At 49.3% G+C, this 17394-nt stretch overlaps 1 protein-coding gene across 2 annotated transcripts in view; it reads right to left on the bottom strand.

The window, feature by feature from the left end:
- LOC144110219 (proton-coupled folate transporter-like) overlaps window positions 1–17073 on the bottom strand; it is a 129963-nt gene extending 112890 nt beyond the window's left edge. For both annotated transcript variants that reach the window (XM_077643057.1, XM_077643058.1), the window contains exon 1: window positions 16985–17073. The gene's annotated coding sequence lies outside the window, so the exon portion shown is untranslated. The remainder of the gene's footprint in view (window positions 1–16984) is intronic.
- Between the last annotated feature and the right edge of the window lie 321 nt (window positions 17074–17394).

The following is a 17394-nucleotide window of genomic DNA, read 5'->3' as shown; positions in this document are numbered from 1 at the left end:
GCGGCGTTCGTCTCGTGCCGACACTATGGAAAGGGGGTCCGGTTGTGCTTAAACCCCTTCGTTCTGGTCGTCTCCGTGCGGTCCACGGCGGCAGGCCCGAAAGCAATCCCACTCAAGTTGCTTGCAGTCATATACAGTAGAAACATGTAAGGGGTCCGGTTGTCGCCGTTCTCCTCTCTTCCAGCTGAATTGTTTTCCTTTGAGTGCTTTCGCCGCCACTGGGGGCTCCGTCTACGCCGCGCCGTCGAACGCGGACCCTCGTAGCACACACAAGGAACGTCACACTCGCTCACCCTCCAGAAGAATGTTCTCCGAACATTTGAGTCCATGCAGCTCCCCTTGTCTTTATGAATCGCCTCGCACAGTGCGTCCGACAAAACACTTTTCGCTGCACTCAACACCACTGCACAACACCATATGCCTCAGCTGACATAACTGGCGTCTCCAGGGGCAGCACTGATCTTCTTTTACAGATAAACATGAAACTCAGCACCCAAGCCTCTCCTTTCTAGTCCAATCTGGACGAAATAAATTTACCACAGTTACAAAGGAGCTCCCACTTCTAGCACGATCACGGCAGACAAAGATATAGATAACGAAAGGAAGTAGGGCAGGATCTGCATGCGCTCCGCATGCTCTCCTGTGAAGGTGTTACTTAATGACAGAAAGGTTTAACTACCAACTCCGATAACTTAACACATACGCATATAGCAATGTTATGAGCTGCGGCATTACACAATTCTAACCAGTTCCCAACTCCGCTCTGTTTACGCCATTAGTCCGACTTAGCTTTCCGATTTCGCAGCGGATATCGGCCTTCATGAGTCATACTAAGTAAGTCTGTGACCCTTTGTCTGCTTTGGGACTCGCGAGGGCTCGTGGCAGGAGCCTCTCCTGGCGTTATCTGCGCGACAACCTCGCGCGCTTCTTCTTCTTCTAGCAATGATTGAAGTAAATCCGGTGGCATTCCGGCCGTCACCTCTGGCGCCTGCCGAACAAATGCAGGAGAGGGCGTTTCTTGCGAACTATCTGCGCGCTCCGCTTCACTTCTGTCCCCATCGAAATCCGCGCTTTCCGTTTCCTCATTTCGTGAATACTGAACCGGTGCCGACTTGAGGCGATTTGGCGTGTATCCTTATCAAGCGCCGGTTCACGTCTCGGACTCTGAAGTTTACCGGAGAAAGCTTCTCGACAACCTCGCACGGTCCTCTCCACTTCGTCTGGAACTTACGAGCTAGCCCAATCTGCTTTTGGCAGTTTTCAATGTACACGCTGTCCCCCACATCAAACGGCGCGTCTCTAGCACTGCGATCGTGCACCTCCTTCCTGCGCTTCGCCGCTTTCTTTAAGGCTCTTTGCGATGTCCCTCGCCACTTGCAAGCGCGATCTAGCTCAACCTTATAGTCGTCCAGTGAAGCGTATGGGACACGATGGGGGCCCTCTGGCACTTCACTAGGCTGGTCCGGGTCTCGGCTGTAGAGAAGAAAGAATGGCGGATTCGCCCGTGCTCTCGTGTGCTGCGGAATTGTAGGCAAACATTGCATACGGGAGCCACAAGTCCCAGTCCCGCTGGTCGCGCGAAACAAAATGCGACAGGAACCCGGCCACGGTTTGGTTCAGTCGCTCCACCGCGCCGTTGCAAGCCGGATGTACGGTGTTGTCTGCTTCTTAGCGATCTTAAGCAGCTCGCAAACTCTCCTCATTAGCTGCGACACGAAGTTCGTTCCCCGATCTGTCAAGAGTTGCCTCGGGGGTCCCATGTCGGAGCACGATCTGTTCGACAAATGCTCTTGCAACCGTGTCTGCCTTCTGATCTTGGAGTGCTACCGCTTCCGCGTATTTTGAAAGGTGATCGACAAATACTAAAATGTACTTGTTTCCGGAAGTGGTCGTGGGCAATGGGCCCATTATGTCCATACCTGTCCGCTCGAAGGGAGCCGAAACCTCAGGGAACGGCTGAATTGGAGCTGGTCTTCGTCCCTTGGGTGTTTTTCTTTCGAGACAGGAATGACACTTCGCACAGTAGTCTCTAACATCCTGTCGCATGCCACTCCAAAAGTACAAACGCCTCCACACGCTTGCGTGTCTTCGCTACGCCAAAATGACCGGCGCATGGCGCATCGTGGAACGCGCGAAGAACCCTTTCTGTCCACGACCGAGGTGTGACGACTCTCTCCCAAGCGGTTTTCTCTGGTCTCCCTTTCCTGGTTGGCCTCGTGCGCCGACACAGGGTGCCGTCTTTGCCAATGAAATAACCTAGCTGTTCGGGGTGAGACGGTGCGCCCTCTAAGCTTTCGATTATTCGCTTCAGGTCAGGATCTTTGCACTGCTCTGTGCGTAATTCGGCGGGGTCGACTACGGGGACAAACTCATCTATAGCTGCCACGGCAGCTGTGCGGCTGAGTGCATCAGCATTCAGATGTGTCTTTCCTGACTTGTGCTCAACTTCAAAGCAGTATTCCTGCAGGTGTAAATTCCATCTAGCGAGTCGCGAGCTAGGGTCCCTGACACTCATCACCCATTTCAGAGGATGGCAGTCTGTGACTAGCTTGAATTTGCGGCCGTAAAGGTAGCATCTGAAGTGCTTTACTGCCCAGACAACGGCGAGGCACTCCCTTTCCGTAGCTCCGTACTTTTGCTCTGTGGGGCTCAGCTGTCGGCTAGCAAAAGCAACGGGATGTTCTTTGCCCTCGATAACCTGAGATAGCACGGCACCAACTGCGAACTTTGACGCATCTGTGGCCATAACGAAGGGCAAATTAAAATCCGGGTGGCGCAACAGCGGTGCACTCATTAGCTTCCTTTTCAGGGCCCCAAAAGCATCCTCCGCGTTTTCGTCCCAGCGAAAGGCGACATTTTTGGCTGTTAAGGCGGTGAGCGGCTTAGATCAGGCCGAGAAACTGCCGGACCTGGCGGACGCTAGTCGGGGATGGAAAATCCGAGACACACCTTAGTTTCTCAGGGTCCGGTCGCACGCCGTCAGCTGAAACAACGTGCCCGAGGTATTTCACCTCGTTTTTGAGGAATTGGCACTTAGAGGGCTTCAGCTTGAGACCCGCTCCTCTTAGTCGCACCAAAACCTGCTCAATATCGCGCAAATGGTTCTCAAAACTGTCACTCTATATGATTATGTCATCCATATACACGAAGCACAGCCTCCCCAGAAGACCTGCCAGGATAACATCAGCGGTTCTCTGCCAGACAGCAGGGCTGTTGGCTAGACCCATCGGCATTCTTTTCCATTCATAGTGCCCTGAGGGCGTGTTGAATGCCGTTTTCTCGGCATCTGCCGGATCCATTGCTATCTGCCAGAATCCCGCCGCCATGTCCACTACCGTGAAGTACCTGGCAGAGCCCAGCTGAGAAAGCGTCTCCTGTATATTGGGGATGGGGTATGGATCGATGCGAGTTGCTGCATTTAGTTTGCGGTAGTCCACTACCAATCGATACGAGCCATCTGGCTTTTCCACCAATAGTGCTAGTGCTCCCCAGGGTGACTTTGAGTGTTCGACAATGCCGCGATCAATCAGGTCCTGCACCTGCCGCTCCATCTCCTCACGTTGGGAGTAAGGAATCCTGTACGCACGCTGGTAAACGGGCGATGAAGTGCCGGTTTCTATCCTGTGCTTTATAACGCCACAGCAGCCCAAATCCAGGTTGGACGCGGCGAATACCTCCGAGTAGTCGTTCAGCAAACCAGCCAGAGCCTCCCTCTCCCTGGATTTTACGTGAGAAAGATCGAACGACACCTTTGGAGCAGCCGAAGGACTAGCATGCTCTACAGCTGCGAGTACCGTATCGGTGGGCTCACGTTTCTCTATCGCAGAGGTGAAGAAAGCCAATGTTTTGTTCTTGGGAAGGCTTAGTGGCTGCTGGCTACAGTTAACCACCCGTAGGGGCACTCTGTGGGCGTCATTAACTGTCACGAGGCACGCGGTTGCCTTCAGGCCATTGCTGAGAGAGTCGACCGGCTCAAGCACTCCCACGGCGCCGCTCTCTACATCTGAGGGCACAAGCGCGTACAAAATGTGCTCCGACCAAGGAAGGACGACTGCCTCATCGACCAGCCCTACGGAAACCCGCGAATACACCTTCTCCAATGATCCCACTGTTTGAAGGGTGTCAATATCGGTAATGCGAATCTCAGCCCCTCTCCTGTTCAAAAACGGAACTTTTGAGCCGCCCGCATTAACCTCTTCCTCAGAGAATGAGACTACTACCTTCCCTTTTCTCAAACAATCCTGCCCTAATATACCTCACACTCAGTTTGGCAGAGACACCGTGTCCGGGCATACGTAGCAGGGGTGCTCCAATGCAATTCCGCCGAGAGAGAAGTGTAACCGGTAGAGTCCACTTATGCCAAGAGGATCCCCCGTTATGCCTACAAATTTGGTTGCCATACCACCAGACGCTTCCAACACATCGCGGTCCCCCTTCCTTCGAAGCGTGTTTAAACTGCTCTCCTTAGGCAATGTCACCTTTGACCCCGTATCTATCAACAATTCCATGCAGCAACCATTTAACTTGCAACGCACAACAGGGCATGCCTCGTCGGCCACGCAAACCACCACCACCTCATCATCCACTGCTCCCTCCCCATGCTCCCAGGATGGGGAGGACTATCTAGTTTTTTGTCTCGGTATCTGGAGCCCCGCTGTAGGCTTGCCTAGGGCGTGTCTCGCCTGCTTCTCTTTGTGGCTCCCCACGGCGCACGTTTTGGCAAAACCTGGCGATGTGTCCGCGACCCTGGCAAGCGAAGCATACGATTTCTTCAAAATCTCGCATACCGCGCCAGTAGCTTTGTGGCGGTCTCCGGTTTCCAGCGAATGGGCGCTGTTGAGCGCGCGCTTCCACCTGGCGTTCCACCTGCTGAGATAGCAGCTGTTCTAAGCGATCTAACCGCTCTGTCAAGAGAGCAACCTCAGGGTTGAGCACCGCTCTCTCTATGACGCGTACTCTCGCTGCGGCTGTCGTTAACGCCTCATTTCGTTCCTCATCCAATGCGGCCGCTACGGCTTGGTCGAAATTGCTCGGCTTGCGCGAGAGCACGAACCGGCGCACGGGGTCTTGCAGACCAGCCACGAACAAAGCGGTCATTTCCTCTTTAAGTAGATCCTCCGCGTATTTCTTCCTTAGCTGGTCTCCTTCCTCCTCCCTGCTTAACGTATCGCGTGCTAGGCGCTTAAGCCGCGACGCAAACGTTCGCACGTCCTCCCCTACTATCTGTCCGGCGTCACGGAACCCCTGTACCCGCACGTGACGCGGTTCAGTGTCGAAATGCTCAAACGCGAGCTTCTTAAATTCGGATTTTACTTTTTCGTCTCGCCATGCAAAATCATGAGCAGCTCCTGCCATCTTACACCTCGCCATTCCCAGCATTTGAGCATCGGACCATCCCCCCATTTTCCCAATCTCTTCTAGCATGGAAAAGAAATCGCAGATTGGAACCCCTGTCTTATCTCCTGTAAACGTCGGAATGACGCTTCCTAATGCCAGGCATGCTTGCTCCGAGCGACGGCTGTGGAGTGGGAGCTCCCTCAGATACAGCCATTTTTTTTTCAAGCCCTCCGGTGCCTCAAGCCTCTCAAATGGGGGTAAAAGTCCCACAATCAGTCCCGTGATACCCTTTTGATTACAATTTTGAAGTCATGAATGTCGCAGCATTCAGAGGACATTTGCTTTTGAGACCCCACTTCTGACACCAGTGTGATGACCCCCCATAATGCGCAGGTCCACACGGGACGGAGAGGCAAAGAGACACTGTATGGCTCAGTTTAAACAAACAGATATATTCAATAATTACACATGATTAAGATTATACATCAGAGGCTGGGGCGTCCGAGCTTACGTGCCGACGACTTCATGGGGACGATGGAGGGGCTCTGGAGTTGAGCTCGAACGGTTGCTGGCAGAAGCTGCACGCCGTCGCGCTTCGGCGCTGAAGGCCCCCTTGGCGAACGATGTCCTGAGCGTCCTTCTTCGGTACTCCTTGTCGATTTTTATATCCTCTTATCCCCACACTCCCTAGGGTGAGGACGCCCACGCCGGAGTGGGGGGGGGGGGGCTAGGGCTTTCACTTGGGCGCACAAACACACCACCGCACTTATGGTCTCGCCCCCCTCACGTGTTGAGTCCGAGGGAAAGAAGGTTGTCGTCGAGGTAGCGTCGGCTGTGGTAAGGCGCGCTCTGGCTGGTTGACGGTTCCCGCGGGTCACCGGCCTCCGTTCTCCATCAAATGACACTCGCCCCTCAAGGCCGGAACGCGAGGTCACTAAAAGGCCGGGAAAGTGGTCCCTTGTCCTGGGATGTGCTCGGGAGGGTTTATTGATGATGCCCGCCGTCTTGCCACGGGGCCAGGCCCGCCGAAACGATACCCCCTTGGAACGGCCACGGCAATTGGGGAAGATAACGCCCGTCTCCCCGCGGCGGCGGCGGCGGCGGCGTTCGTCTCGTGCCGACACTATGGAAAGGGGGTCCGGTTGTGCTTAAACCCCTTCGTTCTGGTCGTCTCCGTGCGGTCCACGGCGGCAGGCCGGAAAGCAATCCCACTCAAGTTGCTTGCAGCCATATACAGTAGAAACATGTAAGGGGGTCCGGTTGTCGCCGTTCTCCTCTCTTCCAGCTGAATTGTTTTCCTTTGAGTGCTTTCGCCGCCACTGGGGGCTCCGTCTACGCCGCGCCGTCGAATGCGGACCCTCGAAGCACACACAAGGAACGTCACACTTCATACGAGCAGCGATTGGGTTAAGGGAACTAGGCACGGTTCACGGAATGGAACCGGAGGACTTCGTGTGAAGATCTGAAGGCGGGAACACGCGCAACTAATAATTGATTAAATGTCTGACGCTATGGGTGCCCCCCCCCCCCCCCTGAAGGCTTGGTCACACGGGAGTCCATTGTGAACAAGGCTCGCTTATGGGATCCGAAACGTCAATAGCTACGGCCCGTGTACGCACATGTACATACACCCAGCCATTTCTTTAACAGCATCACCCGAGTGCTGAACAAACCATCGTACTACCCTCTGTGATGTAAAAGAGCGGACATACAAGGTTAAAACAGCACGCACTTGTGTATTCTCACCTGTACTGCCGTTTGTTCAACACTAAGCTGATACGGCGAAAGAATTAGCGGGCTGTACAAATACGCACGGCGAGCGACAGAGGTAAGTCCCGTTAGCATATTTTCTGTGCATATACAAGGGTCAGACGCGTCATTCGATAGAGCACCGCAATTTAGCTGTGCTGTATGGAAGGTGAGAAAGAGCATTTATCAAATCATTGCTTGATTTTTAGCGCGAGCCTACTTTGAATGTGGAACGTTTCAGCATGCCTGAATGAAAAACCAAAAATCACAAAGAAAGGTCATTCAAACTTATACCATTAAGAGAACAGGTCAAACGTGCGTTAGTGTACGACCATTCTGATCGGAAAAGAAATGATTTGCTTGAGTCCATTGCTCTGTGCAGTATTTTGTAATTTTGGATGTGTATACAGGCACAAAATTCGGAGCTTTTTGTTTTCTAGATACGAGCCAAACTAGAAACAGAAATTAAGTTTAATTATGCCGTAATCATTCATTTGCAATAAAAAAAATGTTAAAGAAAGGCCGCACATCTTCGAAACCTGCGCGAGACCAAGTTTCAAATCGAAAAAAAATTCAGGCGGGCACTTTGTTGACCTAAAGTGGGCTGAGGCGAAACCCTTTAGCGCGGTGTTGCTGCTTGTGTAACTGATGTGTGGTCAATATGTTAATGAAGTACACAATTGTTGGTGAATCTTATATGCTGGAGACACTGGAGGGCGTTTGGGAGGCATCCGTCTTAAAGCCCCCTGATAATTTGAAAGTAGCGACACTCTCCTCCGCGCCGCGCTTTGCTCCTCGATTCTCCTCGTGCGGCGGCTGTGACCTCTGCGCACGATACGCTTTTTCTCCTTGGCGCCCGCCGGCCGATCGCAGCAGTGAGCGAAGCGCGTGTTTTTGGGCCAGCTCTGCGCTCCAGTAGTGCATAAAATCTTTGAAAAATTGCAAGAAAAACATTGAGAATGCCGAAAGTAACGTTCATGAAGAGAATGGTTTCTTCTTAGAACTGTGAGAATGGGGAATATTGGCGTAAACAAAGCCTTCAGGCGAGCTCGGCACTGCAGGCATTTAAGTCACATGATAAGGTGTTTTAGTTTGTGCTGTGATTTCGTACTGCCTCTGACTTTGTCTGTGTTTGTTATTTTTAGAGCGTGAACTCTGTCGCCACAGTAAAACTTCGGAAAACGACCCTGGCTGGTGCTCTGAACTTCAAGATCAGAGGTCAAAGCGGGACTTAGTCTGTTTCACTACTGTCAAGCTATGAGTCTAGGCATAGTATATGTCACGTGGTAAACCGTGAGTTTGGATCACTGGTTAATTAAATACTTATTATTACTAATTACTGGAAGCCAAATTGATATTTAGTAAATTGCAATTAAAACCCAAATTTGCGCTGCAGCATCGAGTCATATACAGTTGGAAAACTTTGGCCAACTGTAATGGCACCGTGCTAGTCAGCGATCCACATTAATCTGCGTTAATTTGCTACAAAACCAAACAATGAGCTAGACGATGAAGTCGTATACCTTGCGACAGGAACAGCGCAGCACGAGACAAAGAAGGGACAGGAGAGACACGACGCTTTGTCTCGTGCTGCGCTGTTCCTGCCGCAAAATCATGCACCAACCAGCCCAACTTTCCACCTTGCTGAAGTCATATACCGGTTAAAAGCTTAAAATGAATGCAAATGCTCTGAATTTGTTTACGATACCTATTAATTAGCGTTATTGAGCTATTTGCAATCAAAACCACCCTTTGCATTGTAGTATCGAGTCATATACCTTTCGAAAGCTTAGGTTCAGTGCAAATGAGGTGTGCTAGTTATCGGCCCGAATTAATTAGTGCTGAATATTTAACTGCAGTTAAATCCTAAATTTGCACTATAGATGGAAAACTAAGGGCAAGCGTAAACGCGTTATGCTAGCTGGCCAAACTTAAAGAAAAACCTCACAAAAACAGAGCTAACATTCTAACTAGGCTTAAAACGAACTGCTTCGAAATGTTTTTCTTTGCTTTTGCATTTAATTGCGCACTTTCCATGCGATCAAGGAGCGCGGACGGAACCATTCATCGAACATTATTAGGCACTGGTGCCAAGGAAGCGTAAGAATATACTCGGTATACCTATGAGAGAACGCATTGTTATCTCCAGGCAAGATGAACGCCTCTCGATAATGTAATATTATACTTGACACTGAAATTTCGTTCCAGTATGTAGTAGGTGATCTAAAACTGGTATTTTGATTAGGCATCACCTAAAATGTATCATTAAAGAAAATGAGAGCATGGTCAGCAGGGTGATTTATTTTCGCGCACGCAAAAGAACCTTGATTGACAAGATACACGTAACAGACGGCAGTATCACATAATATTCAGCATCCACGCTAGTGTAGATATATGTGCTATGCAGTATTGATGACAGTTGAGAAAAACATGCTCAAGGAAATACAACAGTGGTGTATGTCATAGCCCAAATCAACATCACTTTGTACATCTATGCAGCAGTTTCATGCAAGCGAAAGTTAATGTACAATGGGATCTAAGGCTAAAGGACTGTCTGTAAAACATTGCCTATTTGTTGTTATAAAGATGACGCTACAGGTGCAAGAACTAGCATGTTTTGAGCCCAGTCGCCATTTCCAGAGAAGATGCAATGCGCGGATGCTTTGGAGATTCGTTCCGTTCTGGCCTCGCATGCAAAATAACCTAAAAACAAAGCAGCAAACAACCCTCGAATGATGCCTTCAAACCAACGGTGTCAACCACTTTTTAGTACGTCGTGGTTAATCCTTAAAATGAGTTGCCGGGCGAGTTGGTATTCCATGCTTACATTCACAGCGCAAAGACGAACACGGACACGAGGGGAAACACCACAAAGCACCGACCTCAACAACGTGAAAATCCCCCAACGAGAATATATATGGTATCATTAATACCGCATAACCATCATCAGGCCGCTTGCTGCTGTTGTACGCGCAACAGCACGCCATAGCGCTTGCACGTTGCGATAAAAGCACGACGCTGTAATATTCGCTCGCCGAGCGTAGGAGAAAAATGGAGCGGAGGAAAAATTAAAACACAAGCAATACGCCGGACCCGCGCGTTTCCAAGGGCAACGGCAGGGAGACCATTCGGCGCTCCAGAAATCGTGCGGAAAGCCGACCCTCAGGGAAGGGGCGAGGAGAAGGCGAGGAGGTCGCGCGGCGGCGGCAAAGTTCAATGGTTGGCGGTACTTTCATATTATCAAGGGGCTTTAATCCATCTGATTCGACGCCTTTCTGCAAACGCTTTCCAGCGTCCTAGACAAGGAGAACCACGTATGTGTTGGCAGCAAGTAGCGTAGTCGTTAGCACGCTGGGCTGCGGAACGGAGGGATGGTGGTTCGTATCCCATCGTGCACAAGGATTTTTTTTCTTACAGAGTTGAAGACCGTAACAGGTATATGGACGGACGGACGGACGCGAGCATGTGCCATTAAAGGCGTTCGCCTTAATAGATAATCCAGATCCTGCTGACGTATGGGTTAAAATAGGCGAAATTCACTCGTGACAGCCATCCTGTTAAATTGAGCCTCATAGCTGTGACTGTCTCGAGCGTGGCTTCATTTCTTCTTTCTCCAGCACTACTTTCTCATCGACCCCTAAGGGAATGAATAGATTGGCCGAAGATCTGAAGCCAGAAGAGGACGATAAAGAAGGGATATCATCAGGCGCGTAGCCGAAAGAACGAAGATATGCACCTGCTACACTGAACAATGAAGCTTTTAATTGTGCTAGTTGGTAATGGCATCCTAAATTCTTTACCACTAGCAAAATCCCAAGTAGGAAAAAAACGTTTGTGCTCTCGTTCTGAATGCACTCTGTGTCTGGAATTTATTCACTAATTATGACCGATTTAGCTAATTCGTCTTACAGCTGCTCAAGTGTATACACAAAGAAAAAAGGTTGTCCTGTCAGCGTTTGCGACACAACCCAACTTTCGCTATTACACTGCCCGTGTTGGTGAGCACAGCAGTGCCCCTGGATGCGCACGCGAAATATCCTTGTTTTTCCGCTGAATTCGCCGTATATTCATTTTAAGGCGAAAGCCTCTAATGACTCATTCTCTCGTCCGTCAGGCGTCCGTTACATACAGAAACTCGATAAGAAAAAAAAAACCTTTGTGCACGATGGGTTTCAAACCACCATGCTTCCGTTCTGCAGCCGAGCGTGCTACCAGCTACCCTACTTCCTTTTTTTTTCTTTATTGCATGAATATACACATCAGTAAAATATCATAGTTGCCATTCCCCTTGGCAGACAACCGTGTCTAATGGACTTTCAAAACAAGTTGGTCCATCGGCCTCAATACATCATCCGCATTGTCCTGCTGCTTCAGGACTTCTCTTAATTTATACATATGTTCGACAAAATAATCACATACCGATCGTGCATCCAAGTCACAATGTCTAAAAGCCATTCTACTCCTCCAAATGCTGTGAAGGCCCAATGACGTAATCTGGTCATACTGTGCAACATCACTTTCAGTGGTCAGGTACCGAGTTCTGCGCGGTGTCAATGGCAAGTCTTTTTTTAGGGTTCTTTGCAAAACATCCCAGTAGAACACCGCATCCCAACAATCCAGGAACACGTGTTCTACCGTCTCTGGCGTTCTATTCAAGAGACAGTTTGAGCCCCAAAGAACAAAAAGGCCCTTTTCCTCTACCATGTTTTTACTGGTAGGGTTCCTGTATGCAATTTGAAAAAGAATGTTTTAACGGCAGGTGCAACAGTCTCGCCTGAGAACGTCTTTTTCAGGGCCTTCACAGTATAAGGTTCTGTACAGTGGAGCTGGAAACAACTGCTCAACAAGATCCTTGTATAGTCGCTTCGGCGTTACACTCGCTAGATACTCTAGAGAAAACCGCACTTGCAAAAACCTGAACGACCAGACCACCTCTCGCAGGAAGCGAGACACTGTGTACCTCCGAGCATTGCAGGAAGATACAATTAATTCTGGAAGTGCACTAGATAACATGGTTTGTATGAATGTTCGCAAGAAGGCGTCATTTTGGTCACGCAAGAAACAAAACCTTAAAATTACCTGCCGTACATATAGATGCATTAGAGACAGTCCTCCGATCTTCACTCTCCGGAAGAGATTATCTCTGCGAATTCGTTCCCAATTGGACGCCCAAATGAAAACAGCAAAAACCCGATGGAACCTTTGGATATTGTTTCGTGCTAAATATAATACTAAGAGTAAATACATGATCCTTGCAACAAGAAAGGTGTTACATACAGTTGCACGCACGAAAATGGAAAGATTACGGCCCATCCACCCTTTCGTCCAGTCCCGCATTTCTTCTGCTTTTTCATTCCAGTAATTGGTATTCTCCCCATATTTTTCCAGCGGGACTCCCAAATAAACTCCGGGAGTCGTAGCCCATCCGACAACAAAGAACGATTCTGGTTCTAAGTCCCATTGCCCATGCCAGACTCCGAGACATTTGTCTAAATTAACAGCGCTGCCAGTTTGCCTGCAAAACCTTTCGGTTATCTGTAACGCTTCTACAACACTTTTGCGGTCTTCACAAAAGAGCGCTACTCATCAGCGTATGCCAGTATTCTCACCTCACACGCTGCCAACCTAAAACCTCGGATGTTCCCACTCGCAGTTATCCTACAAAAAGGCTCCAAATAAATTTCAAAAAGGAGAGGGGACGGTGGACTTCCTTTGTCGAACAGATGCCCTTACAACAATTTTTTCAGATAAGAGTTTGTTTATCATAAGGCGTGTCGAGCAACATGCATAGGTCATTTTTATTCCTTTGAGAACAACTGAACCAATACCAATATGTTCCAACAAACAGTAGAGTATTTCATGAGACACGCGATCAAACGCTTTTTCAAAGTCAATTTGAACCATAGTCACTTTCTTTAGAGCATCGCAGCACTCGAGCACGCTGCGTGCTACATGAATATTTTTAAATATGTTTGTTTTTATTCCACATGTTTGGTGAGGTCCTACAATATCTTTTATGACGTATTGCAATCGCTTAGCTAACACTTTCATCAGAATTTTATAATCAACGTTTGTTAACGTGATCGGTCTATATCATGTAACCTTTACCAGCTTGGCTGGGTCACCTGTCTTAGGAATTAAGACCGTATGAGCATTGTTAAACGAAGGTGGCAGCATGCCGACCTCAAAACACTCCTTGAAAAGCTTATAAAGCATAGCGGCAAGGTTATATTTAAAGTTGTTATAAAAGGCCGCACTCAGACTGTCAGGTTCCGGCGACTTTCCGGCATTCAGTTCATCAATTGCTGTCACTATTTCGTCAATACTTAATTCGTTCTGCAGTTCTTCAGTGATCTCATTTCCTAATATTGGCATAAATGCCAAAAACTTTTCCCGAAACCCTTCTTCACTTAGTGCTTTGCTTGCAAACAGCTCACGGTAATGTTCTACGAATGCACTCTAAATTCCACTTCGATCACTGAGGCTTTGCCCTTTGTATTCGATGACTGAGATCTCGTTGGAGCGCGCGTATCGCTTTCCATCTGAGAGCGCGCGTTTTGTTGGCGTTTCGCAAGTAAGCCATTTTTCCGTGCATGCTCTTATCACTGCCCCTCTGTCCTTCTGAGCATCTAAAGCTTCTAGCCTAACTTTGACGCCATTTATATCATGCATGAACATGCCCGGCGTTTGTTCCTCTTCGCGCCCTAAATTCGCCAGAAGCTCTCACAGTTGCTTTTCTTCTTTTTTTTCCTCATACTTTATTATGCTTTAACGTTCAATGGCATGAATTTTCACCTCCTGCTTAAAGCGTTCCCAATATTCAATACATTCTGTTTCACTATTATTAAACATATCCATGCTTTCCTTAACTTTTCTTAAAAATATGTCGTCTTCTATAAACCTTGACTTTAGCTGCCACATATCCCAGTTCATTTTTGTTTTACGCTGCTTCCTTCCTCCCAAAGTTGCCGTAACTAGGCAGTGGTCACTAATGGACAATTGCTTCACTTCATACTGCCCACAGGAAGACGAAAACTCCGGCGACGCATATATTATGTCCAGTCGTGCGTGGCTACTTACTTGAAAATGCGTAAAATGCACATGTTTATGGCTTTTCGCCAGGCCCATTACGTCCTCTAAGCGGCACTCATTCAGGACACTCTTCAACAAATCAGCACTCAAGTCTTTTACATTCTTTCCATTTGAACGATCTTTAGGGTCGAAAACACAATTGAAATCACCCAATAGTATGAGCACTCGACTGCACTCAAGGAACGAACCTAACTGTTCAAAAAATCTGCGGCGTTCCTTTTGTATCGTAGGAGCATACAGGACAACCCTCACCGCGAGTGTTTCGTATGTGAAGTCACACACAATAAAGCGCCCCCTTGCACAAGTTATTTGTTCCTCTACTATGCCTATGTTTTTCCTCAGGAAACGACAGCATCCCACCGAAAAACCAAGCGCATGGCTTACACAAACATTTAATCGTGACCGAAAACCAAGCCCCATGTTATCTGTTTACTGCTCATCCTACACTTTTGTTTCTTGAATAGCCGCGATATCTAGATCTAACTCGCCGAACCGTCGGTTCAACTGCACTTGCTTACGCTTCGAGGCAAGTCCTCGTACGTTCAGAGTGCGAACTTTTAGCGGTTTCTTCAAGTAAGCCATAGCAAACAAACACACTGCAAACAAACAACAGTGCTTACAAAGCTCACTGCTTCGGTCTCTCGTCGCAAGTGAGCGACGAGGACCGTGACCAGGCTAACTTGCCTTTCTTGGCTCCCTCCCCTCTCCAATGCCTTTCTAGCCGACGAAGTTCTCGGTCCGTAGCCGGTGCCTTTTCGAAGTCACGAGGTCGCTTAATGGAAGCGACTGTCGCATCCATCGGCGCCTCGGAGTCGTGGTCGCCTGAAGTGCCCTCCCTCATTGGCTCTTCTGGCGGCGCAGCAGCATCCGCCTTCTTGCCAGTCGTTTCTGCAGCGGGGTCAACTTGTGACTTCTCGTTGCCAGTAGGCAGCTCCGGCTGCTGGAAAGCAGGGTCGTCGCTGAGTCCTGAAGGGGGCGGGGCTCCGGAGTTCTCCAGTTCCTTTTGGTCCATAAGCAGCTCGCTTCCGTCGTCTTGCGGCGGAGCAGCACCCGTGGCCACACGCGCATACGTGCGGACGCATCCTTCCTGTTCGTGTCCGAAGGACCGACAAAAGCTGCACCTCGGCGTGCGGCAGTCGCGTCGAATATGTCCCGTCCTCTTGCACCGTAGGCATGTTGGTGGACGTCCAGGCACCACCACTAACACTTTCCCTCCGTCTAACTTTAACATGTGGGGTAAATCATCGATAGCGAGCCCCTCCTTCAGAACCATGCGCACCAGCCGGGTTGTCGACTCGGCGTCTTCGAAACCCGGACTGTTCCACTGCTCACGAGTGACATCTGTCACATCTCCGAAGTCTTCAAAAGCCTTCTGCGCAGACTCATTCGACCCATAGAAGGGCACCCAGTACACCCTGAAGGCCAGCTCACGTTTGTTGGGTTCAATGACTGCACAATAGCGTTTTTTCACTTCTAGTGCTCCTTCTGTCAGCAGTCGTTCCTTCGCTTCCGCAGTTTTCAGCTTCAACATCCACACATGCGACATTTCAAAGGGCCCAATGCCAGCCACGAAGGGTAGAACACCGGCAGTTTCCAATGGCTCACAAAAATCCTGTATGCGATAAGGCCGCCCGGCAATATCGCAGTGAAGGAAAACCGTAGTCTTCATTGCGTCTCCTGTAGACAGCGTAGGTAGAACTAAGCGATAGCCCACTGGCGGGCGTCGATCACTGAAACCTCGGCCAGGCATGACCGATAACGAAGCGCGCTCAGAGCTTCCCATCACACGTCCGTACGTTGCGGCGACCGGAAGTGGAATCCCAACTGCGCTACTACCTGCCAACGCATATGTAGTCCTCCTTGCTTACGACGCTGGAGAGTGTTTGCGTAAAGGCGTCGAATCAGACGGATGCCACCGAAACGCCCTTTAGTGTCTCCAGCATTTAAGATTCACAAACAATTGCGTACTTAATTAACATCTTAACCGCACATCAGTGACACAAGCAGTAACACCGCGCTAAAGGCTTTCGCCCCACCGCACTTTAGGTCAACAAAGTGAGCCTCTGAATTTTTTTTTAAGCACTGCTTTCAATATCGTTGCTGAAATTACTTGCGTAGAATAAAAGTTTTCGGAAGACGAAACTATGACAAATCCAGTTTCACTACAGAAAGAGCCAAATCCAAAATCAGCGCTGATGCTGACTTAAATATGCACTTTTCGTTGCATGTTTGTGTACTAGCATATGCTTCAACTAGCATTCAAAGCATACATCATTAAGCATGGATGGCGCTAAGGTTTCTGCGCATGAGAAACTTTCACGTCTTTCTCAGTCTTTATTTGCTGAATAGGGCTGATTTCGAAGAAAAAAAGAACTCAAATACTTTTTAAAAGAAAGTAATGGTATTCGGCATTTGCAATGTCTATCTCCTTATCTGTTATCAGGGTAGCACTCTACAATTCTGCTCACTAAATTATTTATCTTCTTCTGCCTCTTCGTTCCATTTCTCGAGCTGTTGGCAACATAATGCAAACCTCCCGGCTCAACAGGCCATAAATGCTGCAATAAAAAGAAAGAAAAATAAACTTTTTTGCATTACCCATGCTTTTTTCACGCAGGACAAGTTGCAGCCACGCATACCTACGGCATCTGGGATCCTGAACGGCTGCCGTCAACGCCAGAACCAATTCAGGCCGCCTCGGTAGTTGTTCGCCACCGGTGCTTGTCTAACATGAGGTGCGTGTAATGGCGTGTGTCATCGCAGTGCGGTCGCGTAGTGCGTCTCAAGCCAGCGTACGAACGCTCACCTCGGCTGTGTCGTGGCTTCGTGCTTCGACGACGCTGCCGGCAGCGGCGGTCATCCACTTCCGCGCTGCTGCTGCTGCTGCTGCTGCTGCTGCTGCTGCTGCTGCTGCTGGCGACCGGGCAGGCGTCCGCAGGCGGTGCTGGCAAGGGCAGCCGGGCACTTGTGGCAATTGCCGACTGCGGGACTAGCGGCGGGGACCAGGCGTGGCTTGCAAAGGTGGCGCTGAGGGCAACGCACTTCCTCTTCTCTGTATACCTATACGGTGACGCATGTTGCCCATAACTGCTCCGTGCCTGCGAAGTTGCCGTTGGTTGCTGCCGAGCTAACGTGCAACAGCGAGTCAGCCAGGAATACTGTGTAACTTTTCGGGACATTCCGTTCGCGTTGAGATGATCCTTTTAGGAAATAAAG

The sequence above is a fragment of the Amblyomma americanum genome, chromosome 11 (genome assembly GCF_052857255.1).
Source record: "Amblyomma americanum isolate KBUSLIRL-KWMA chromosome 11, ASM5285725v1, whole genome shotgun sequence".
NCBI classification, from domain to species: Eukaryota; Metazoa; Arthropoda; class Arachnida; order Ixodida; family Ixodidae; genus Amblyomma; species Amblyomma americanum.
This window is presented reverse-complemented; position numbering and strand designations above follow the sequence as displayed.